Source organism: Phyllostomus hastatus, unplaced genomic scaffold, assembly GCF_019186645.2.
Source record: "Phyllostomus hastatus isolate PE091 unplaced genomic scaffold, TTU_PhHast_1.1 phas_scaffold_46, whole genome shotgun sequence".
Classification (NCBI taxonomy): Eukaryota; Metazoa; Chordata; class Mammalia; order Chiroptera; family Phyllostomidae; genus Phyllostomus; species Phyllostomus hastatus.
The window spans coordinates 11,082,247-11,108,320 of record NW_025334032.1 but is presented as its reverse complement, the minus strand read 5'-3'; the positions used below and the strand labels follow the sequence as shown (position 1 = coordinate 11,108,320).

Sequence of the window (26,074 nt, the reverse complement as noted above, 5' to 3'; positions counted from 1 at the left end):
ATTAAAGAAAACACAAATGAATGGAAGCATGTACCGTATTCAACAATTGGAAGAACTAACATCAAAATGTCCATACTACCCAAAGCATTTTATAGGTTCAATACAATCTCTATTAAAATATCAATGACATATTTCACTGATACAGATATAGAACTAATGTTTGAAAAATTTATATAGAACATTAACAACCCTGAATAGTCACAGCAATTTTGAGAAAGAAGAATAAAGTAGGAGGGATCACAATGCCTGACATCGAACTATGTTACAAGGCCACTGTAATCAAAACAGTTTGGTACTGGTAAGAATAGACACATAGATCATTGGAAAACAATAGAGAACCCAGAAATATACCCATGTCTCTATGGTCAATTAATATTTGACAAAGGGGGCAGGAGCATAAAATGGAGTAAAAATAGCCTCTTCAACAAATGGTGCTGGGAAAACTGGAAAGCCACATGCAAAAAAATGAAACTCGAGCACCAATTTACACCATACACAAAAATAAACTGAAGATGGATAAAAGACTTATATATAAATCATGATACCATCCAAGTCCTAGAGGAGAGCATAGGCAGGGAAATTACAGATAGTCCATGCAGCAATATTTTCTCCAATATATATCCTAGAGCAAAGGACATAAAGTAAAAAATAAACAAATGTGATCTTATCAAAATAAAAACTTCTGCATGGCTACGCAAAACATCAGCAAAATGATAAGTGAACCAACCGAATGTTTTTTTATATTTTCCAATGATACCTCAGACAATGCTTTGATTTCCAAATATATATTAAGAACTCACAGGAATCCATTACAGGAAGAGAAACAATCCAATTTAAAAAATGGGCAAAGAACTTGAACAGACACTTCTCCAAGGAGGACATATAGAGGGCCCAGAGACATATGAAAGGATGCTCAGCATAACTAATCAGAGAGATGCAAATCAAAACCATACTGAGGTGTTGTTTCACACTGGTCAAAATGGCCATCATAAACAAATCAATAAACAAAAAATGCTGTAGAATTGTGGAGAATAGAGAACCATAGTCTGTTGGTGGTAATGCAGCCTGGTGTAGCCACTGTGGAAAATAGTATGGAGTTTCCTCAGAAAACTAAATATGGAACTGCCTTCTGATCCAGTGATTCCATTCATGGGATTATACCCTAAGAATCCTGAGACACTAATTCAAAAGAACCTATGCACCTCAATGTTCATAGCAGCATTATTTAATATAGCCAAATGCTGGAAGCAAACTAAGTGCCCATCAGTAAATGAATGAATAAAAAAAACTGGTACATTCAAATAATGGAATCTTACACAGCAGAAAGAAAAAAGAAGCTCATACCCTTCGTGGCAGCGTGGATGGAACTGGAGAGCATTATGCTAAGTGAAATAAGCCAGGTAGTGAAAAACAAATATCATATGATTTCACTTATAAGTGGATCCTAATCAACAAATCAAACAAGCAAGCAAAATATAACCAGAGACATGAAATAAAGAATAAACTTACAGTAACCAGATGGGAAGGGGAAGGTAGATAATGGGAAAAAAAAGGGGAAGGGTCATCAAGGAACATGTATAAAGGACCCATGGACTAAGCCAAAGGGAGAATGTATTGAGGGTGGGAGGTGGGGCTGGGTGGATGGGGGGAAATGGTAGTGGGAAAATGGAGACAACTGAACTTGAACAATAATGAAAAAAAATAAGTTACAAAAACAATGTTACAAAATCTTCAAAATGCTGAGGGAAAATATGGTCAAAATGACTTACTCAAGATTCTAATATCATTTAAGAATAAGTTAGAAATAAAGACATTTTCAGTTATATAAAAATGCAATAAAAATATATGCCCAGAATCAGTAATATTTGGATTAAAAAATCTATATCTATATTAAGAACTTTTATCAGAGGAGAGTGAGGAGGGGGATAATGGGGGAGAGAAAGTCAAGCATCATCAAGGAACATGTATAAAGGACCTATGGACAAAGCCAAAGTGGGGTAAGACTGAGGGTGAGGGTTGGGGTTTGTGGGACAGGAGAAAGTGTTGGTGAGAAAATGGAGACAACTGTACTTGAACAACAATAAAAAAAATAAAAATAACTCTTTTGATTAAGACATGCTGTGTTTTTTACTCACCAATTCCTACCACAGTGCCTGGCACATGGTAGATGTTTAATGATTATTTATTTAATAAACAGATTTCAAATGACCTAATACAGTGTTTTTTGATGTCACGGGATTAAATATGATGCCCTAAAACATTAGTTTGTGAATTAAGTTATGCATATTCCAAAAGTACCCAAATATTTCCAAAGAGATTCACAGATGAGGTAGTTTTAAGCAACAATTTATGTTTTCAGCTTCCAAATATACTCTTTCCTTAAACTAATTGGCCTGAGGTTTTCCTACAGTTGAAGCAATAGATTTTTCACACACCATCTTTAACCCTAACCTCACTTTTTCTTTCAAATTCACCCTTTTCCCAATTGAAAAGAGAAAGAAAGAGAGAAAGAGAGAGAAAAGAAAGAAAAGGAAAGGAAAAAAAAAGAAAGGAGAGAAGGGGAGGAGAGGGGAGGGGAGGGGAGGGGAGGGGAGGAAAAGAAAAGAAGGAGGGAGGGAGGAAGGGAGAAAGGAAGGAAGAAAGAAAGGAAGGAAGGAAGGAAGGAAGGAAGGAAGGAAGGAAGGAAGGAAGAAAAGAATACTGAATACTCTTACTGAAGTGTTGAATGATGAATTAGAACAAGGTACAAAACAACTAGGGCACCAAATGAAAGGCTGCTATAAATATTGGGTTAAAAAAAAATAAGCAGGCATTATATACCCTTGACAGAATATTATGTTTTTTCTTCATCTTACACTATCTTTTTTTTTCTGTAAAGTTGAAGTGGTGCATTAGAAACAGAGTATTTTAGTGTATGTTGGCATGTTCTGAATTCAGATATATTTCAGAAGTCGTATGTTAGTGCTTTATGGGGTTTTTTTTTGGTAAATATTTATTATTATTATTATTATTTTTTTAATCATTGTTCAAATACAGTTTTCTCCTTTTTACTCCCAATCCACACCCCCCTCCCACCCTCCCAACTTCCCTCCCATTACCACCCTCCCCCTTAGTCTATGACCATGTGTCCTTTAAGTTTGTTCCTGTGAACCCTTCCCACTGTCCCCTTAAATTCCCTCTTCTCTCCCCCTCCAGTCACCATCAGCCTGTCCTCTATTTCAGTGTCTTTGGTTATATTTTGCTTGTTTCTTTGTTTTGTTATTTAGGTTCCTGTTAAAGGTGAGATCATATGGTATTTGTCTTTCACTGCATGGCTTGTTTCCCTTAACATAATGTTTTCCAGCTCCATCCATGCTGTTGCAAAGGGTAGGAGCTCCTTTCTTTCTGCTGCATAGAATTCCATTGTGTAAATGTACCATACTTTTTTGATCCATTCATCTACTGATGGGCACCTTGGTTGCTTCCAGCATCTAGCTATTGTAAATTGTGCTGTTATGAACATTGGGATGCATAGGTTCTTTTGAATTGGTGTTTTAGTATTCTTAGGATAGAGTCCCAGCAGTGGAATTGCAGGGTCAAAAGGCAGATCCATTTTTAGTTTTCTGAGGAAGTTCCATACTGCTTTCCATAGTGGTTGTACCAGTCTGCAGCCCCACCAACAGTGCACTAGGGTCCCGTTTTCTCCACAACCTCTCCAACACTTGTTGTTTGTTGATTGTTTATGATGGCCATTCTGTCTGGTGTGAAGTGGTATCTCATTGTGGTTTTAATTTGCATCTCTCTGATAGCTAGCAATATTGAACATCGTTTCATGTGTCTTTGGATTTTCTGTATGTCCTCCTTGGAGAAGTGTCTGTTCAAGTCCTTTGCCCACTTTTTAATTGGATTCCTTGTCCTCTTAGAGTACAATCGTGTAAGTTCTCTCTATATTTTGGAGATTAAACCCTTGTCTGAGGTGTCATTGGCAAATATGTTTTCCCATAGAGTTGGTTCTCTTTTAATTTTGATACTGTTTTCTTTAGCTGTGCAGAAGCTTTTAATTTTGATGAGGTCCCATTTGTTTATTCTTTCCTTTATGTCCCTTGCTCTAGGGGACATGTCAGTAAAAAAGTTTCTTTGTGAAATATCTGAGATTTTCCTACCTAAGTTCTCCTCTAGGACTTTAATGGAGTCATGTTTTATATTTAAGTCTTTTATCCACCTTGAATTTATTTTTGTATATGGTGTAATTTGGTGCTCAAGTTCCATTTTTTTTGCACATGGCTGTCCAGTTCTCCCAACACCATTTGTTGAAGAGGCTATTTTTACTCTATTTTATGTTGCTGCCTCCTTTGTCAAATATTAAGTGACCATAGAGACTTGGGCTTATTTCTGGGCTCTCTGTTCTGTTCCATTGGTCTATGTGCCTGTTTTTATGCCAGTACCAGGCTGTTTCGATTACAGTAGCCTTGTAGTATAGTTTAGTGTTGGGTATTGTGATCCCTCCTACTTTACTGTTCTTTTTCAAAATTGCAGCAGCTATTTGTGGTCATTTATAATTCCATATAAATTTCTGAAGTGTTTTTTCTATGTCTGTGAAATAAGCCATTGGTACTTTAATAGCAATCGTATAGAATGTGTAAATTGCTTTGGGTAGTATGGACATTTTGATGATATTAATTCTTCCAATCCATGAACACAGTATATGTTTCCATTTGTTTGTGTCTTCCCTGATTACTTTCTTCAGTGTTGTGTAGTTTTCTGAATACAGGTCTTTTACCTCTTTGGTTAGGTTTATTCCTAGATATTTTATTTTTCTTTTTGCTACTTCAAATGGGATTTTTTTCCTTGATCTCTGCTTCTTCTGTTTCATTGTTGGTGTACAGAAATGACTTTGATTTCTCGATATTGAGTTTGAATCCTGCTGTTTTGCCAAATTCATTTATTAGGGCAAGCAGTTTTTTGGTAGAGTCTATAGGATTTTCTATATATACTATCATGTCATCTGCAAACAGTGACAGTTTTGTTTCCTCCTTTCCGATTTGAATGCCTTTTATTTCTTTTTCTTGTCTGATTACTGTGGCTAAATCTTCCAGTACAATATTGAATAGAAGTGGTGAAAGTGGACAGCCTGGTCTTGTTTCTGATCTTAATGGAAAAGATTTTCATTTTTTCCCATTGAGAATGATGTTGGCTGTAGGTCTCTCATATACGGCCTTTAATATGTTGAGGAATGCTCCCTCTATTCCCACTTTGCCGAGTGTTTTTATCATGAATGGGTGCTGTACCTTATCAAATGCTTTTTCTTCATCAATTGATATGATCATGTGGTTTTTGTCTTTGCTTTTGTTTATGTGATATTACATTTACTGACTTGCGAATATTGAACCATCCTTGCATCCCTGGAATGAATCCCACTTGCTCATGGTGTATGATCTTTTTAATGTGTTGTTGGATGCGGTTTGCCAGTATTTTGTTGAGGATTTTAGCGTCAATGTTCACCAGTGATATTGGCCTGAAGTTTTCTTTCTTTGTTGTGTCTTTATCTGGTTTTGGAATTAGGATGATCTTGGCCTCATAAAAAGAGTTTGGGAGACTCCCATCTTTTTGGATTTTTTTGGAATAGTCTGTGAAGAATAGGGGTTAGCTCTTCCTTAAATGCTTTGTAGAATTCTCCTGTGAAACCATCTGGTCCCGGGCTTTTGTGTGTTGGGAGTTTTTTGATTACTGCTTCAATTTCTTTTGTTGTTATTGGTCTGTTCAGACTTTCTGCTTCTTTTTCATTGAGTTTTGGAAGATCATATTTTTCCAGAAAGTTGTCCATTTCATCTAGGTTTTCAAATTTCTTGGCATACAGCTCTTTGTAGTAATTTCTTACAATCCTTTGTATTTCTGTGGTAACTGTTGTAATCTCTCCTCTTTCATTTCTGATTGTGTTTATTTGGGTCTTCTCTCTTTTTTTCTTGATGAGTCTGCTTAAAGGCTTGTTGATTTTGTTTATCTTTTCAAAGAACCAGCTCTTGGATTCATTGATCTTTAGAATTGTGCTTTTAGTCTCTATGCCATTTAATTCTGCTCTGATTTTGGTTATTTCCTTCCTTCTGCTTGCTCTGGGCTGCCTTTGTTGTTGTTCCTCGAGTTCTTGTAGACGTAGGGTTAGGTTGTTTGTTTGGAATGTTTCTAACCTTTTTAGGTGGGCGTGTATCGCTATGAACTTCCCTCTGAGGACTGCCTTGGCTGTGTCCCATAAGTTTTGGGTTGTTGTGAGTTCCTTTTCATTTGTTTCCAGAAACCTTTTGATTTCTTCCCTAATATCATTCTTGACCCATTCATTGTTTAATAGCATGCTATTTAATCTCCATGACTTTGAGTATTTTGGGTTTTTTTCTTGGGGTTGGTTTCTAGCTTCAGTCCCTTGTGGTCTGAGAAAATGCTTGGTATGATTTCAATTTTCTTGAAATCCTTGAGGCTTGTTTTGTGTCCTATCATGTGGTCTATCTTTGAGAATGTTCCATGTACATTTGAAAAGAATGTATATTTAGCTTCTTTGGGATGGAGGGCTCTGTATATATCAGTAAAGTCCATTTCATCAAGGGTATTGTTCAATGTCACAATATCTTTGTTGATATTTTGTTTAGAAGATCTGTCCATTTTGATAGTGGGGTGTTAAAATCTCCCACTATAATTGTGTTGCTGTCCATATCTTTCTTGAAGTCCTCTAAGATTTTCTTTATGTATTTGGGTGCTCCTATGTTGGGTGCATATATATTTACAATAGTTATGTTTTCTTGATGGATTCTTCCCTTGAGTAGTATGAAGTGACCTTCTGGGTCTCTCTTTATGGACCTTTTTTCGAAGTGTATTTTGTCTGATATGGGTATTGCTACCCCGGCTTTTTTTTTTTCCTGTCCATTTGCTTGGAAGATTTGTTTCCAGCCCTTCACTTTCAGCCTGTGTAGGTCTTTTATCCTGAGGTGGGTCTCTTGTAGGCAGAGATATGTGGGTCATTTTTTCTTATCCAATTAGCTATTCTATGTCTTTTGATTGGAGCATTTAATCCATTTAGGTTTAAGGATATTATTGATAGGTACTTATTCATTGTCTTTTATGTATGTGTGTTCCTCTCTCTCTCTCTCTCTTTCTTCTCTCCTCCTTAAAGCAGTCCTTTTAGAATCTCTTCCAGAGCTGGTTTGGTCGAGGTGTAATCTTTTAGAATTCTTTTGTCCTGGAAGCTTCTTATTTGGCCTTCTATCTTGATTGAGAGCCTTGCTGGATATAGTAGCCTTGGTTGCAGCCCTCTGGTTCTCATTACCTGGAGTATTTCTTGCCATTCTCTTCTGGCTTGAAGTGTTTCCATTGAGAAGTCAGCTGTTAGGCTTATTGGGGCTCCCTTATATGTTACTTCCTGTTTTCCCTTGCTGCCTTTAAGATTCTCTCTTTGTCTTGAAATTTTGTCAGTTTAATTTTGATGTGCTTTGGGTGGGTCTCTTTGGGTTCCTCTTGTTTGGGACTCTGTGTTTCCTGGATTTGTGTGACTTTTTCTCTCACTAAATTAGGGAAGTTCTCCTTCATTACTTGTTCAACTACGTTTTCGATCCCTTGCTCTTCTTCTTCTCCTTCTGGTATCCCTATTATACGGATATTATTACGTTTCATGTTGTCTTGCATTTCTCTTAATCCCTCTTCATTCTTTCTGAGCCTCTTTTCCTTTTCTTGCTCTTTCTGGATGCTGTTTTCTACTTTGTCCTCCAGCTCGCTAATCCGATCTTCTGCTTCATTGATCCTGCTTTTCATTCCTTCTACTGTGTTCTTCAGTTCAGAAATTGTATTCTTCATTTCCTCTTGACCTTTGTTGAGAGTTTCTATTTCCCTTTTTCATGTTTATATAGTTTGCAGTGAGATTGATGTAGTTTTCCTCTAATTTCTGAAACCTCATTGTGAGTTCATTGAACTTCCTGGTAATCATCGTTTGAAATCACTATCTGATAGTTGAGTTGCCTCTATTTCATTTAGCATTTTTCCTGAGGCTTCCTCCTTTCCCTTTAGTTGGGGGTTGTTTCTTTGTTTTCTCATTGTTCGTGGGTTTCTTCTTTTTTCTTCTTGTTTGTTAATTTAAACTCTTCTGATTCCCTGTAATTATGGTGTGAACTTCTGTGGTAGAATATTTGTGTATTTCAGTCGTGCAATCTCCTTCATGTATCCTGGTGTTCACAGCTTCCCCCTACTCTTTTTTGGGATCAGTTGGAGGAGTAAGGCAAAATGGTTTAAAACAGCAAGACTGTAGACTATGATGTTTACTTTAGCAGCCAGTAGAGAAGATATGGGTTATACTTTGGCTCCTTATAGTGTTAACCGTGATCCTCTACCCCACTGTCCATGTTTTAGAAAGGATGGAAAGAAGGTAAGACTCTTATTGGGGACGAGAGTATTGTTAGTTGGATGTAGAAAGCTGTGAGGCTGTGGGAGGTCAGATTCTAAGGTGGGATTGGACTAAAGATTAGTATATAGGAGTAGTGAGTAAAAGAATAGAGACAACCCCCCACAATAGTATAGTTCAGAAAATTGCAAAGTGGGCTGAGATCAGGTAGGGGGTATTGAGAAGCATTTACAATTGTATAGACTAGGTCTTACTAGCAGTAATAGTAAAGTGACAGTCTTGTGGCAGAATCGATGAGGTCTAGATAACGAGAATAAAGAGTATAGAACCTTGAGAGGTGCATTAATGGAACTCAGATGAAGGATAATAACTTATCAACACCTTGTGACTGAGATAGCAGGGGGTACCTATCAAATGACAGTATAACAAGCCAAGCAAGGAAGATTATACAGAAAGAAAAAGAATACGAAAATATTATTAAAATAAAAAATGTCGGAAGAGTGAGAAAAAGATAATACAAATTACAGTAACTTGCAAGATAAAAAAAAGGAAAGAAAAACAGAAGATGTAGTGCAGGAGAGGTAAATTTGGAATGGAAAGAATAATATTAGGTTGAATGGAAGAGAAACATAAGGGATTGCGAGATAAAAATAATAAGAATTGAAAAAAGGTCACATAAAACACAAGATAAAATCAATCAACCAACAATAGCCAGAGAAACCAAACAAAACTGAATATAACCAAATACAAACAAACAAACAAACAAACAAACAAAAACCTTTTGTTTGTTTCTAACTGGCCAGACCAGTTTTTCTGATCTTGCTAGCTGCAGCTGGCTGAGGGGCCTTTGAAATGCTTCTCTCTCTCACAACCAGATCTCAGCAAGTCTGTCAGGTACCTTGGGTGCTACTGAACATGCTGACGTGGGAGAGTTAGTCTTCCCGACGGAGGTGCCCGAGCCCAGCCATTTCAAGCTCTGTGACAAACTGCACTCCGACCGACCATGTGTTGGTGCCTTTCCCGGATCCCCCTGTCGGGCTGGCTGGAAATCTCTGAGCCACTACTGCAGGAATGCACCCAGCACCACGTCCCTCCCGGGATCACAGCGCGGAGATTCCGGGATAGCAGCGGGCGATTCCAGCCTCCCTGTGGGGCGCCAGCCGAGCTCCGCCGGCTCATGCTCTCCACCAATCTGCACTTCCACCGGGCTAGAAATGCCCCTGGTCCTGTCGGCTTGAGGCTCTCACTTCTCCTTGGTCTCTGGGCGGATGTTCATATTCTCTGGGCAATTTTTTCTCAGTCCAACTGGCCAATCTGTTCCTTCTAGCAACCCGTTCTCCCCTGGAGTTGCTCACCCCCGTATTCGGGGGAGGGAGGGAGCAGCGGCTTCCCTCTCCCGGGAGCCCTGGGGCAGAGCCTGGAGCACCGGGCAGGCCTGGGGTCTGAGCACCTCGAGACCCCGCGCTGATCCCTGGGCCCCTTTTGTCCTGTATCAGACTCCTTACCGTCTGGTTTTCTAGTGAGTGCAATAATTTCTGATGTCCTGCTTTCAAAAGTGATTCGGCAACCCAACCCACTTGCTCTGCCTCTCCACTGATCCACGAGTTTCCCCCCTCTTCACAGAAGCTGAGAAAAACGCTGCCTAGAGTAAAGCCGCCGTCTTGTCTAGTCTCCGTGCTTTATGTTTTCTATAACATGTACTCAGAAAAAGAAGATGAACATTTTATTAACTATTGTCAAACTTGTTAATTGATCTACTTTGCTAACTTGGATATATTTCTTCTCCTCACTGTGAATCAATTCTCTACTTATTTTTTTATTCTTTTAATATATTTATTGGATATAGAATATTCTCATTTTGTTGAGGATGTTACTATAATAATGTAAGTAATACACTTGATACCAGCCATTAATAGTTCTTTTTTGTAAACTCTACATTTCCTGAAGGGCTTTTCCTAGTAATGGCCTTCTATTTTATTTGCTATTAATTTCCATTGAAATTGATCTGACTCTAGCAGTAACAAATATTAAACCATGAATATTAGTTATTAGTAACTAATTAGTAATAAATAATCATTATTACTGGTGCATTACCTCTGAAGTGTTACTCTTTCTTTTAGCAGATGGCATTATCTCAAAATTTAAAATATACACCTGGCTGGCATAGCTCAGTGGATTGAAAGCGGGCTGCGAACCAAAGCATTACAGGTTTGATTCCCAGTCAGGGCACATGCCTGGGTTGCAGGCCATGGCCCCCAACAACTGCACATTGATGTTTCTCTCTCTCCCTCTTTCTTCCTCCCTTCTCTCTCTAAAAATAAATAAATATAATTTAAATATATATATTTTTTCTTTTAATTTACTATAATTGTTATTTGTAATGTTAATTTTAAAGCATTGAATATTCATGTAAATAAATTGTTTCCATTATACAATTCACAAAATAGAACTTTGAAAGTACATCTGAAGCTCTTAGAAGCATCTTCCTAATCACTGGTCAAAGACCTTGCTAAGGAGAATTTTTATTCTGAGTGGTAATCACTGCCTAGTTTGTAGCACTAAAAATAGCAGTCTAGTTTTGTTCTTTTTGAACATTTGAAAAATAATCATATGTTTTTTTTATATCTCACATCTCAACATTAAGCTGGTGGTATTCATTCACAATATATTTGGTTATCTTAATTGTTCTATCTTATACTATAATTTCTTTATCAATCATCTGTTGGGAGATACTTGTAATGTTTATTTTCCGTGGATACAGTGAATGACACAGCCCTGATGATCCTTAGATATACATACACCTGATACCCATGAGCATGCGTTACTCTGGTAAATACTATTGAGTGGTTTTACTGGGTCAAAGATGTACATATTGCCAACTTCCATAGACAAGGTTTAGTAGATTGTGTTTTTCAAACTGGTTGTAAAATTCACTCTTTTACTCACAGTGTAAGCCAGATTTATTTCTTATAAATCATTGTCTACACTGATGTTATTTTTCTTTTATATTTCCATTGTTTAACAATTCTTTTGGATGTTGGTGGTATCTCTCTGTTTTTCTCATCACTGATGCTATAAATAAAATATGGTTTCATGTGTTTAATAGTGATTAAATTTAATATTTTATGAAATGTATTTTGTTGTCCCCTTCTCATTTTTCTATTGACCATCAGAATCTAATAGTTTTTTATGTTTTTTTTTGTTTGTTGTTAAGTTTTTGTTTGTTTATTTATCTTTACATAAACAGATGGGTCTTAATTTGAATGTATTAAATATATCATTAATTTTCTATGGAGCTTTCTGTATCTTGTAGAAGAGAACTTTCCCAAACTTTAGAGTCAGTAAATAGTTTTCTAAGTTATTTACTATTTTTTATTAATTTGTCTTTCATATTTTATGCCTTGATAATTTATGTTTGGATGTGGTGAGAAATAAGGCCAAATTATATTTTTCTAATCATATGCATACTATATCATTCCAATCTCATTTATTGAAAGCACCTCCTGTTCTCTACTGTTCTGTGTCAACCTTGTCCCGAATTTCTATATAAAGTGTTTGTTTTAGGGCTTTCATTTATAGTCTATAATTTTATTTATTTATTATTGGGTTGGTACCACATTTTCCTAACCATTATAGCTTTACAATAAGTTGTGGTATCAAGTAGAGCAAACACTCTTACCTCATTCTTTTTCCAGATTGTATTAATGAATATGGTATACAACTTCACTTACTTAGGATAATTTTAAAGCAAAATATATAAAAATCCCATTTTATAATAAGATGTATAATCAGGGATGTTTGAAAATATATTTGGAACTTTGTCTACAATTAGGATCAGGACTCCTAAGAGAGAGCTAAAGTGCCTCAGGGAGACAGCTATCATATTTGTATTTCTGCCACAAGGAGCAATAAAGAAACCCAATTCCTGTAGGGAATATATGTCTCAGGGACTTTGAACTGGGCCACATTTCATAGATGGCCCAGTCCTAACTAAATTGATCGTGAACTGCCTAAATCACTAGCATGAGTTTCATTAAATTGTCTCTTAATAGTTTGGCTAAAACCACATACAGAGTTTGAGCAATCCATGCTATGGGGATTACAGGAAGGAGGACACAAGAATTCATAATTTTACCTCTGTTCTTAGTTAGTCATTGTTAGATTGCCAGTAAGATAGGAAGTTTAAGAGTACATAAAATTAAAAGAATATACACAAATTAATTTTTAATGTATACTTGTCTCTGACACTTTCAATAGATCATAAAGATTTATGTATTTTAACTCATAAACTGTGCTCCTATTCTTCACCTCTCCATTTGCTTTCCTTTACCTGAATTTTGAATTATTACATCCTCCCCTAGATTATATCCTCCCCTAGATTACTGTAATACCTGCAAAAGGCTCAATGGTGGTGCTGTCAGAAACCAGAGCTACAGGCTTGAATGAGAAAAAGTTTTCTTAAGCAATCAAATCAACATAAAAATCCACTTGTTTGGGTTTTGTTGCTTCTTGAAGCTTGTTTCCTTTTTCATTTTTTAAAAACTAAAAACAGTATCTTTCACAGGATATTTTGCCCGTTCTTTCAAGATGGATAAATGTTTTATGATCATGAATAGTTGAGATTAAAATTATATCAAATCACAAAAGTATTATTATCAAAGAGCATGTTTCATGGATGATAACACAGTTCAGACAATATTATTTTGATTACCCCTACTGAATATAAAAGGAAGTTCAAAGCAATTTATAATTTTATAGCCAAAGAAAATGAATTCATATATTTAAAAAATCCATTCCACTCCTGGTTCTCATATTTCATTAATGCTTTGTAGTTTGGACATCAAGCTAAATGGCAGATTCTTCTCATAATTCTACAAGTTTGTGAATGACTTACTGTCTCATCTTTTGGGAAAATCTCTGAATGTTTTAATAAATAATACGTATGTTGATAAAAGAGTATAATTTTAGTACAATTTATGTTTGACTTAACAGTCAATTGAGAAAGAATTCTTTAAATATATTGAATTTTTAAACCTACTTACCATCCTAGTGCTACTAATGTTAGCATGAAAATTAGTTTTCAATTACTTTGTATATCTCAGAAAATGAGTTAATGGCCCAAATTGTTATCCAATGGTTTATTTATCTTCTAACACTAAATTTACTGTCTTGGGAACACAGGAAAAAAATATAAGTATGAATATATTCAAATATTAAGTCCTTTTTTCTGCTAAGCTTTATTAGAATTTTTAAAATTTGGGTTAGGGTCTTCACTATCACTGTGAAAAGTATAATCTTGAATGATATTTACCTCATTTTTTTCAATTACAGCATATATTAACATTTAAAGAGAAATAAAAGTGTCATAATGCTCTGGATATTATACCTTAGTAATAGACAATAGCTATGTGTTTCAGAGATAGCCATTTTTCCTCAAAGTAAACTTTTGCTTCTAAGGTCAATTATTTATTTATATGAGGGTGAAACAAGAAATGATGGAATATGTTTGCATGCAGCTAGTTCAAATCAGTGGTTGAAGTCTGAGATTTGTTGTCATTCTCTTGTAGCTTTTATTCACCATTTCCATCAATGCCAATACTTCACCTGGCTGTAAAATTATAGAGCATTTCTGATTTTGATTGTATTAAAAGGTGGCATAATTCATTTAAATCTGGGAAAATACACTGAATCATATCACACAAATTGAAAGTGTTATAAATCACTTAATAGTATACAACATTTACATAATACATAAAAACTATAATCACTTTTTCACACAAACTTATAACTCTTCCAAAAATTTGTTTCCTTTTCAGAAAAAGTAATCTCTTCAACATACAAATCACAATTAATAATTATGAAAATAAAGTTTTAGTTGTACAAGATGACTAAGCTCTGGAGATTTTCTATACAACATAAACCTCTAGTTAACGATACTTTACACTTAAAAATGTGTTAAGAAAGTAATTTTCATTCTAAGTTTTCTTACCTCTTAAGAAATTTATAAATAATCTTAGCATAATAAATATAATTATTAATTGATGTTATGAAGATATGTTGTTTCATTAATGCATGCCAACATGAATATGTATGTATATTATATTAATAAATATTAAGAGCTCCCATTATCCTTGCCTCTTGATATCTACCCCACCATCATAATGTGAAAGTTACATATATTGTGCCTTCATTTATACTTCATTTTTAATGAACAAATGTATTCTTTTATAAAAAAACACATAAATATATAGGATTTGCTATAACTTTTTATTACTAATAAAGCAAGATTATCTTATATGGCTTAGTTTGAAACTTGCTCTTCTTACTGAATAATACATTAGGTAACGCCATAAACTGCTCTTAATTTCTGTAGGCCTAACTCCCAAATGTGATTATTTGGTCAAGAGTATGAATTTGGTTTAAGATATCTTTACCCTTTCTAGATACTCAATTATATCAATTTAAAATAAAGATTATTTTCTTTTCCATTTTGAATATTAATCATTTTTAATTTTTTATTTCGCATTTGTTACATCTTATGAAATGATAAATTATTAAAATAATAGTGAATATTCTCAGCTTTTTGTTTGGTTTGAACAACAAATGGTTTTAATTTTTGAGACTTTTTTCCATCACCATTTATCCCCCATGACTGTCTCTTTTACCTCCAGCTCTTCCCACACAACAATCACCACACCACTGTTGGTGTATACGAGTTCTCATTTTTAATTTTTTTTTTGCTAAATCCCTCCACTCCCCCAGCTCCAACACCCAGAGTGCTCAGCCTGCTTTCTATGAGTCTGTCCCTATTTTGGGTGTCAGTTTAGTTTGTTTATTAGACTCCACATGAGTGAAATCATATGGTAGTTGTCTTTCTCTGACTGACTTATTTCACTTACCATAATATTCTCCAGGTATGTCTATGCTGTTGCAAAGGGAAATTTTTTTAGGGTAGATTAGTATTCCATTGTGTAAATATACCATATCTGTTTTATCCATTGCATTTATTTCCTCTCTCTGCTATTTGCTGCATGTTGGTGTTTCCTGTTGAGTAAATCATACAAGGCTCCACACCTAGCGTCATAGATGATTTTTTGCTCCAATATCTCCCTAGAGGCAAGGATATTTTTTTGGGTTTTGTTTTGTTTATTTAGTTTTAATTTGGGTATGTTTGAGTACATTAAAAATAGAAACTTGAGGAGGGGGGTCACAAGATGGTAGCAGAATCAGAGGAACTTTCTCACACCCCCTCCCAGACCAAAACTGCATGAATGGAAATAAAACAAAAGAGGGGAACAGCCACCCAATATACAAAACTGAAGACTACCTTAAAAGAGACTTTTAACCAAGGACAGCCAGAAACCAACTAGAGACAGGTAGGAAAGGAAAGGATGTGAAGGGGACAACACTGTTCCCACAGTTCACAAGAGAAATTATGACATGGCTGTGGGACCTTCCCCTGGAGAGGAGAAAAGACTAAACCCTAGGCTGTTATTCAAAGAATGGAACACTTCCAGTGACTTGGTCAGCCGCCTATGCAGAATTTGATGGTAAAAAGCCACAGAGTTTTTTTCTGCCTGGGAGAGATGGAGCCTGCTGGAGATAAAACCACTATATTTTTTTTTCTTAAAGGACAAAAGCACAGGTTTCTGTTTCGGCCCCTCACCTTAGAGGTGAGTAAAGAGGGTGCCATGAGCTGAAGTCATGTGAGAGTCAGGAGTAGGAGACACTGGAGACACTCACTGTGGAGGGATTTTGGGGATTTCTGTGCCAGGATATAACTGTATAATGCAGCAGCCATCCTTCTTCAGAAGAACAAGTCTCTCCAAGGTGAAAAGCAATTACCCCAAACTATGGAATATCACTAAGCCCACCTTTTGGAATTCTGCTTGTCCTATCTGGAGTTGTTTGCCCCACCCTGCTTCTGTTTTTTTTTTTTTTTCCTTTTCTTTCCCCCTTTCCTGCATCTTAACCCCTTTGAGAAGACAGCAATGTAAACAGATTCAGGGAGTATCAGATACTGGCCTTATAGCACAGAAATCCCATACACTTCCCTAGGAACAATACTGATACTACCTCCTCACCGAGAACCATAGAAACACCCTCTTGATTTTTAGAAGACCCAAAATCTGGGCTATGGAGGTCCCACTCACTTGCCTAATTGGGACTTTGCCCTACTGAGTTCAGGGACATAATCTGGGAAAGACTCAGAAAAGTGGCTCAGGGGTGGGGAAACATACTCATCATCTTTCCTACAGTCTAAAAGGCATCTACCATGAGAGATACAGGGGTTTTATCCCTGTGATTCCACCAGAAACCCTTTCAGAAACAATCAGATCAGCAACTTATCTAAGACAGCAGGCCAGCAGGCAGAAACAGATGGAGACAGATACTTTAGTGTCTTGGGACAATTACTGACCCACTGCAGCTAAAAAACAGCATTGCCATGTAGCTTGGCCCATCTGGTACACAGCCAAGCCCAGAGGGAAAAAACACAAACTGTAGATGACTTAGAACTTTGAACAGGAAATTGAAGGTTAGATGGATACAGGACTGTACATTGACTTACAACAGCTTCAGACAACATCAGAACTGCATCCAAAGGAAGAGCACAACAGGCAAGCATTACACTCTCCTGAGAAAAAATTCCACTTTAATTTTTTTCATTATCTTTGGTATTTTTCATAGGCTTTTTATTATTTTTCTTTTTCTTCTATTTTTGTTGCTCTATTTTTTCATATATCTTATTTTACTCTTATACTTTCTTACTCCATTTCCCTTCTTTATTCCTTTTATTATTTTTGTTATTCAATCTTTTTCTTTGTCCTTTTATCCCATTTTCCTCTTTCTAATCATTACTCAGATTAGTTTTCTTCCTTTTCTCCTCTCATGATCACTTTTTGTTCCTTTTAATCTTCTCAATCTTTTTTCTTTCTTTTGTGTCCAATTTTTATTATTCTATTTCTCTGTCCATCTTTATTATTCTTTGCTCTTTTGTTGTTGATTTTGCTATTGTTCTTTTTTGCTTGTTCTGGTTTAGTTTTTTTTGTGGTGTTTTGTTTTCTACTGTCAGCACCTATAAAATAGCTAAATAAAGTTGAGGCCAGTAAATCCTCAGAGTACAGTTATAAGCATTCTCAAGAAACTGAGTGAGAAATACAGGGAACTTAGTGGCAAATGCATCAGTATGAAAAAGGACATAGAATCTCTGAATAAGGACCAGTTGGAAATAAAGAATGTAATATTTGATATAAAGAATACACTAAAAAGTATAAAAACCAGGCTAGAAGAAGCAGAGGATCAAATCACCAAATTGGAAGACAAAGTAGGAAACAGAAACTCAGAAAGAGTAATAAAAAGAAAAACAGTTAAGGAGAATGAGGATAGTTTATGGGAAATTTGGTACAACATGAAAGGTAACAATACTCATGTCATAGGGTTACTGGAAGTGGAAGAAAGGGAGCAAGGGAGAGAATACCAGTTTGAAGATATAATGACAGAAAACTTCCCTAACTGGATGAAGATGAATTCAAAGACACCCACACCAAGACACATCACAATCAAAATGACAAAGTTTAAAGAGAAAGAGAGAAAATTAAAGGCAGCAAAGAGAGAAGAAGTTAGTTACCTACAAAGTAGCTCCAAGAAGGCGGTCAGCTGATTTCTTAACAGAAACACTACAGGCCAGAAGAAACTGAATTAAGTATTCAAAGTAATGAAAAGCAAGGACCTGCCACCAAACTATACTATCTAGTAAGGCGTGCATTTAAAATTCGAGGTGAATAAGTATGGGATTTCCAGCCATGATGGAGGCAAAGGTAGATACACTTTGCCTCATTGCACAACCAAAAGAAGGACAATAAAAATTTTAAAAACAAAAATTAACAAGAACTGCCAGAAAATCAAACTGAATGGAAGTCCAACAACCAAGGAGTTAAAGAAGAAATATTCATCCCGACTGGTAGGAGGGGAAGAGAGACTGGCAACTGGGGCAGAGGCAAGGTAGCAGCTGGCAGACTGGGTGGTCTCACATTTGTATGTGGACAAACAGGGAGGAGCAACTGGGGAGCAAGACAGACCTAGCAACCCAGGGTTACAGTTCAGGGAAATAAAGCCTCAAAACCTCTGACTGTAAAAACCTGTGGGGGGTGTGCCAGTGGGAGAAACTCCCAGCCCCACAGGAGAGTTCATCTGAGAGACTCATAGGGTGCTAGAATGTACACAAACCCACCCACCTATATATCAGAACCAGAAGGGCCCAATTTGCTTGTGGGTAGTGGAGAAAGTGACTGAAAGCTGGCTGAGAGTTGGACAAGCAGCATTGTTCCCTCTAGGACTCCTCCCCCACATATAGCACCACAACATAGCAATGTGGGTTGTCCCATGCTGGTGAACACCTAGGGCTCTGCCCCTTACTGTGTAACAGGTACACTGAGACAAAAATATATGGCCCAAATGGAAGAACAGATCAAAGCACCAAAAATGGAACTAAGCAATGAAGAGATAGCCAATCTATCAGATGCTCAGTGCAAAACACTGGTAATCATGATGCTCACAGAAATGGTTGAGTATTTCCACAAAATAGAAGAAGTGAAGGCTATGCAAAGTGAAATAAAGGAAAATGGACAGGGAACCAACAGTGAAAGGCAGGAAACTGGGACTCAAATCAACAATTTGGATCAGAAGAAAGAAATCAACATTCGACCAGAACAGAATGAAGAAACAAGAATTCAAAATAATGAAGAGAGGCCCAGGAACTTCCAGGACAACTTTATATGTTCCAACATATAAACACCTGACTGTTCCAACAGTCATAGGGGTGCTAGAAGAAGAAGAGGAAGAGCAAAAAACAGAAAACTTATTTGAAAACATAATGAAGGAGAAGTCCCCCAATCTGGAAAAGGAAATAAACTTTCAGGAAGTCCAGGGAGCTCAGAGAGCCCCAAAGAATTTGGACCCATGGAAGCATATACCAAAGCACATCATAATTACATTACCCAAAGTTAAACATAAGGAAAGAATCTTAAAAGCAGCAAGAGAAAAGAATACAATTAGCTAAAAGGAGTCCCCTTAAGACTATTGCCTGATTTCTCAAAAGAAACCTTGCAGGCAAGCAGGTACTGGAAAGAAGTATCCAAAGTCATGAAAGGCAAGGGCATACATCTAAGGTTGCTCTATCCAGCAAAGCTGTCATTTAGAATGGAAGGGCAGATAAAGTGTTTCCTAGATAAGAACAAGTTAAAGGAGATCATCATCACCAAGTCCTTATTATACAAAATGTTATATGGACTTATCTAAGAAAAAGCAGATGATAAAAATATGAACAGTAAAATGACAACAAACTCATAACTGTCAAAAACTGAACAAAACAGAAATAAAAACGAACTAAGCAAATAACTAGAACAGAAACAGAATCACAGAAATGGTGGTCATATGGAGGGTTATCAGTGGGGATGGAGAGAGGGAAGAATGGGGGAAAAGGTACAGGGAATAAGAAGCTTAAATGGTAGGTACAAAATAGATGGGGGAGGTTAAGAATAGTATGGAAAATGGAGAAGTCAAAGAATGTATATTATGCCACATGGACATAAACTAAGGTGGGGGAAGCTGGTGGGAGAGGGGGTGTAGGGATGAGGGGTATAAAAGGGAGAAAAAATGGGATAACTATAATAACATAACCAATAAAATATAATTAAAAAGGAATAAATGCAAATGAAATGAAGAACTTCCCAGGGGAATGAAAAGGCTAACGAGAACATTTCCACCAAACTAGCATTACAAGAGGTGCTAAAGGGACTGCTTTAAGGGGGAAAAAAAACATAGAAGGAGAGGAACACAGGTGCAAAGGAAAAAACATCAATGATTAAATACCTATTCATTGATAATAACCTTAAAAGTAAAGACATTAAATGCTGTAATCAAAAGATATAGGATAGCTGAATGGATAAGAACACATGACCCATACATATGCTGTCTCAAAAGATCCACCTCAGAAAAAAAGATTTACACTGATCGAAATTGAAGGGATAGAAAAAATATTTCATACAAATGGGGATTTTATTTTTTATTTTTTTAAGATTTTATTTATTTATTTTTAGAGAGGAAGGGAGGGGAGAGAGAGAGAGAGAGAGAGACAGCAATGTGCAGTTGCTGGGGGCCATGGCCTGCAACCCAGGCATGTGCCCTGACTGGGAATCGAACCTGCGATGCTTTGGTTCACAGCCCGCGCTCAATCCACTGAGCTACACCAGCCAGGGCAACAAATGGGGATTTTAAAAAAAGCTAAGGTAGCAATACTTCTATCTAACAAAACAGAATTTCAAACTAAGGTTATAATAAGAGACAAAGAAGGTCACTACATAATACTAAATGGATCAGTCCAACAAAAGGATATAAACCTTGTAAACATATATGCACGCAATATAGGGATACCTAAATATATAAAGAAATTTTAGGAAGACTTTAAGGAAGACATCAACAACAATACAGTCACCGTAAGGGAGTTTAACTCCCAACTATCACCAATGGATACATCGTCCAAGCAAAAAATTAACAAAAAAAAGGAATAATTAAACAACGTGCTAAATGAAACGGATTCAATAGATCCATTTCCATCACAAGGCAACAGAATACATGTTCTTGTCAAGTTCACTTAAAGTGCGCTTTAAGAATGAGTCATTCTTAAAGATAGACCATATGGTAGCATACAAAATAAGTCTTAACAAATTCAAGAAAATTAAAATAATATCAAATATTTTCTTGGATCATAATGGCTTGAAACTAGAAATCAACTTCAATAAAAACACACAAAAACATTAATGTATATAGAGGCTAAATAACATATTTTAAACTGATAAGAACAGATACTATACTTGATCTTAGCCAAAAGGCCAAGAAGCAATAAAATAACATTTTAAATAATGAATGGGTCAGCAATGAGATCAGAATAGAAATAAAAAACGTACTTGGAAACAAATGGAAATGACCACATAACAACTCGAAACTTATGAAACACAGTGAAAGCAGTCCTGAGAGAGAAGTTTGTAGTACTGCAGGCCTACCTAAAGAAGAGAAAAATCTCAAATAAATAATCTAACTCTAACCTAAAAGAACTAGGAAAACAACCACAAAGCCCAGAATGAGTAAAAGGAAGGAATCAATCAATATCAGAGAAGAAATAAATTATATAAAGACTAAAAAAAAAAAAAAAAGCTGTTCAAAAGATCAATGAATTCAGGAGTTGGTCCTTCGGGGAAAAAAAGGATGGATATTTAACCAGACTCCCCAAGACAAAAAGAGAGAGTACCAAATAAATTAAAATCAGAAATGAAAGAAGGAAATAACAACTGTTACCACAGAAATACAAAGGGTTGTAATAAAATACTATGCAGAACTATATGCCAAGAAAGTGGACAACTAAATGAAATGGATATATTTCTAGAAAGAGAGACTCTTTCAAAACTAAAGCAGGATGAGTGAAAAACCTGAATATACTGATAACAACTAATGAAATTGAAACAGTAGTCAAAAAACTCCTAGCAAACAAAAGTCCTGGACCAGATGGCTACACATATATATTTATCAATCATTCAAAGAGAACTAACATGTATCCCTCTCAAACGCTTCCAAAAATTTCAAGAAAGGGGAAGACTCCCATACTACATTTATGAGGCTAGTATTATCTTTATTCCAAAACAAGGTAAACACACAACAAAGAAAGAAATTTATAAGCAATGTTCCTGTTGAATATAAATACTAACACCCTCAACAAAAATGTTAGCAAAACAGATCTGGAACTGCATTAAAATGATCATACACTATGGTGAAGTGTGGTTTATCCCAGGGATGCAAGGTTGGTATAATATTTGGAAATCAATAAAGGTGATACCTCACAGGAACAAAATGAAAGATAAAAATCACATGATCATATCAATAGATCTAGAAAAAGCATTTGATAAAATCCAACACCCATTCATTATAAAAAAAAATTCAAGAAAGTGGGAATAAAGGGTACTAACCTTAACATAATAAAGGCCATATATGAAAGAAGAACTGCCAACATCATACTCAATGGCAAAAGCTAAAAGTATTTTGTTAATGATCAAAAAAAAAAAAAGACAGAGATGTCTATTTTCATCAGTCTTATTCAACATAGTATTGGAACTCCTAGCCAGAGATTCAGATGAGAAGAAATAAAAGGCATCCAAATTGGAAAGGAGGAAGTAAAGCTGTCATTATGAACAGATGACATAATATTGTATATAAAAAACCTTATAGGTTCTGCCAAAAAACCACTAGACCTAATTAATGAATTCAGCAAATTAGCAATATACAGAGTCAATATTCAGAAATCAATAGCATTTTTATACACCAATAATGAGCTATCAGAGAGAGAAACTAAGAAAACAATCCAATTTACTATTGCAATAAAAAATAAAGTACCTAGCATTAAATTAAACCAAGGTAAAAGACCTATATTTAGGAAACTATAGAACACTGAGGAAATAAACTGAGGAAGATACAAACAAGTGGAAGCATATACTGTGTTCATATATCAGAACTGACATCATTAAAATGTCAATGCTACCCAAATCAATCCATAAATTTAATGAAATTCTTATTAAAATGTCAATGGCATACTTCACAAAATTAAAACAAATATTCAAAAAAGTTATATGGAACCAAAAAAGACCTCAAATAGCCTAAGCCATCTTGAGAAAGAAGAACAAACTTGGAGGAATCACAATATCTGATATCAAACTATATTATGAGGCCACTGTAATCAAAAGTCTTTTACTGGCATAAAAATAGATGCATAGATCAATGGAACATAATAGGGAGCCTGGAAATAAACCCACACCATTATGGTCAAATAATATTTGATAAAGGTGGCAAGAGCATACATACAATACAGCAAACTCAGTTGCTTCAATAAATTTTTGGAAAAATTGGACCGATACTTGCAAAGAGTGAAACTAAACCACCAATTTACACCATACACCAGAATAACTTCCAAATGGATTAAGGGCTTAATTCATAATATAATACCATAAATATCCAAGAGAAATGCTCCCAAAACACCAACGTGCACATGCATACTTCACAATGCATACCCAGCTGAAGCTCTCTCCTTTCTCTCCCTCTCTCCCTCCCTCCCTCCCTCCCTCCCCTCCCTCCCTCCCCCCTCCCCCTCCCTCCCCTCCCTCCCTCCCCTCCTCCCTCCCCTCCCCCCTCCCCTCCCCCCCCCTCCCTCCCCCTCCCCTCCTCTGTTCTCTCTCATGTACAAACACACACACAACAGGCCAATTATCTATACACATTTTTTGTGACTCAGTTCTTCAGTAGCAGGTTGATTTTCCATTCCTGGCTGGTTCACATATTTTTTTACAGACTAAAACTGCTCCATATTCAAATAAATTTTTCTATTGTCTGGCCAAATCTGCTTTTCTTCCAAGTTTCTCTCAGTTAAGACATACCACCCTTTCGACATTGTCTAAACTTAAGTTTCACAAGTCTCTATATTTATCTCAAATATCCAACCCCTTATTGTCTTCATTACTTCTCATATATATAAAATATCTCATAATTCTTCTCTTGAACCGACCTTTGGTTTATATTCATAACTCATTAGAAAGATTAATCTTTCTTCTACATTGTACAACTCCCTCAATCAATTTAATTGTTCGTTTTTTTCTTTCTTACACTTTGGCTACTATTTATCTTTTACCTTTGAAAAAGTATATATTAATATATCATTAATTTCTAATTCTAATTAAGGTCCAAATAAACGACCAGAAGAGCACCCTCCCTTCTTTCTGACTGGATAGTAAATAAAAAACAATATTACTTTCTCTGAAAATGGTGAACATTAGTGTCCTTATTAAAGATATAAAGGAGATATGGGTGGTGATGATTATTATATCTTCATTTAATTTTTCATTCTGGTTCTTTCAAAATTGGATGGATCCTGGAGAATGACTACAGAATAACTCCAGCTCATCCAAGTGGCTGCTGATTTGGCAAATGAGTTCTTTTCTGCTGCAATCAACAAAGAGGATCTGCAATAGTACTCACTCACATGAAATGGAAAACAGCACACATTTACTGTACTGCTTCAACACTATGTTACCTCTTCTGTTTTTTGTCAGTGTGTAGTATGGGAATATCTGGACCACCTTAGCATTGTTGAAGTCATCAGGTAGCAATGATATCTTTCAGATCGACCAGGGTAAGCATGAGCTAGTCTGTATGATGGAGGACTCACTAAGAGACATGTCCTATAGAGGGTGGAAAGTAAAGTTTTTGTAGATCTCATGGTAAGGGGCCCACTAGAATATTGCTTCCAAAGGTAAAGAAAAAATTCTGCATTTTTCATTTCTTTTAACAAAGAAGAAAGAAAAATGTATATTATTCCTCCTAGGATCCTAGAAGTAATTCAGTCAACACCTATGAATACCGTACCAGATGATATGCCAGGTAAAATGGAAAGTTGTTTCTTTGAATAGGGATAAGAGGGAAGAAAAGTGCTCTAAGTCCTCCTGTTTAGGCCATACAAGCTACATACTCCATGGTGATGAATGTTTCCGTGATAAACAGAATAGCAGTGTGGCGTTTGTGGCAAATTTGAGAGGTTAGAAATACAGTGTAGACACTAGTTTTATGGAGCAAGTCCATATAACCTGCACCAAACATCTTCATGCTTTTTGAAGATGATCGTGCATCCAAACTTACCCTAAACTGGGCACTATTTCACTCTACAGGAAACATTAATGGGTGGGCACAACAGCAATCCATTATAATACAGAAACTGAAAATCCAAAATTAATTAGGAACTGAGGCACAGATAAACTGCAGGAATGAGATGATAGGCTAGACCTTCACTTTACTCACCTCGTTTACACCAGCACCTCACCTTCAACTCATACATATATTGTGGTAATATAGGATATCCCCTATTATCAGTTAAAGGAGGAACAAAAATCTCAGCCTCACATTATGAATAGGTAGGTTTGGTATGGGGTAGAAATATAAAAATTGGATCACAAATTTATTTCAGCTTCATGTATGAATAAGCTTGAAGGAAAATAGCAAGAAAAAAAATACAATCTCAATGAGCAGAATTTTAGGCAGTGTACCTAGGTATCTACTTTGTATAGAATGAAAAGAGATCTACATTTAGTGTATATATTGATTCATGAGAACTGAGAAACAGTCTCTCTAGCTGATCAAGAGCCACGAAGGTAAATGAATGAGAGATAATTCATATATTAAAAACATACAAGTTAGTACTATGTGAATGAAGATATAAAATCGAACAACTAGAAATAAATGATAAGATGAACACTAAAAACATACAAAGATATAGAAGCTAAATGATATTTTATTGAACAATGAATGAGTCAACAACAAGATCAAAGAAGAAATAAAAAGATACCTTGAAACAAATAAAAATGAAGACAAAACAATCCAAAATCTGTGGGACACAGGGAAAGCAATCCTAAGAGGGAAATTCATAGCATTACAGGCTTATCTCAAAAACAAACAAAAAAAAAACCAAAAAAACAAGAAAAAGCTCAAATAAACAACCTAACTTCACACTTAAAAGAACTTGAAAAGGAATAATAAACAAAGTCCAACGTGAGTAGAATGAAGGAGATTAATTAGATCTGAGAAGAAAGAAATGAAAGTTAGTCTAAAAAATTCTAAAAAATTATACAA

General features: G+C 35.8%; 1 pseudogene; it reads right to left on the bottom strand.

Annotated features, from left to right (window-relative positions):
- Positions 1-21,166: 21,166 nt before the first annotated feature.
- LOC123807816 lies at positions 21,167-21,258 on the bottom strand (annotated as a pseudogene).
- Positions 21,259-26,074: the final 4,816 nt, after the last annotated feature.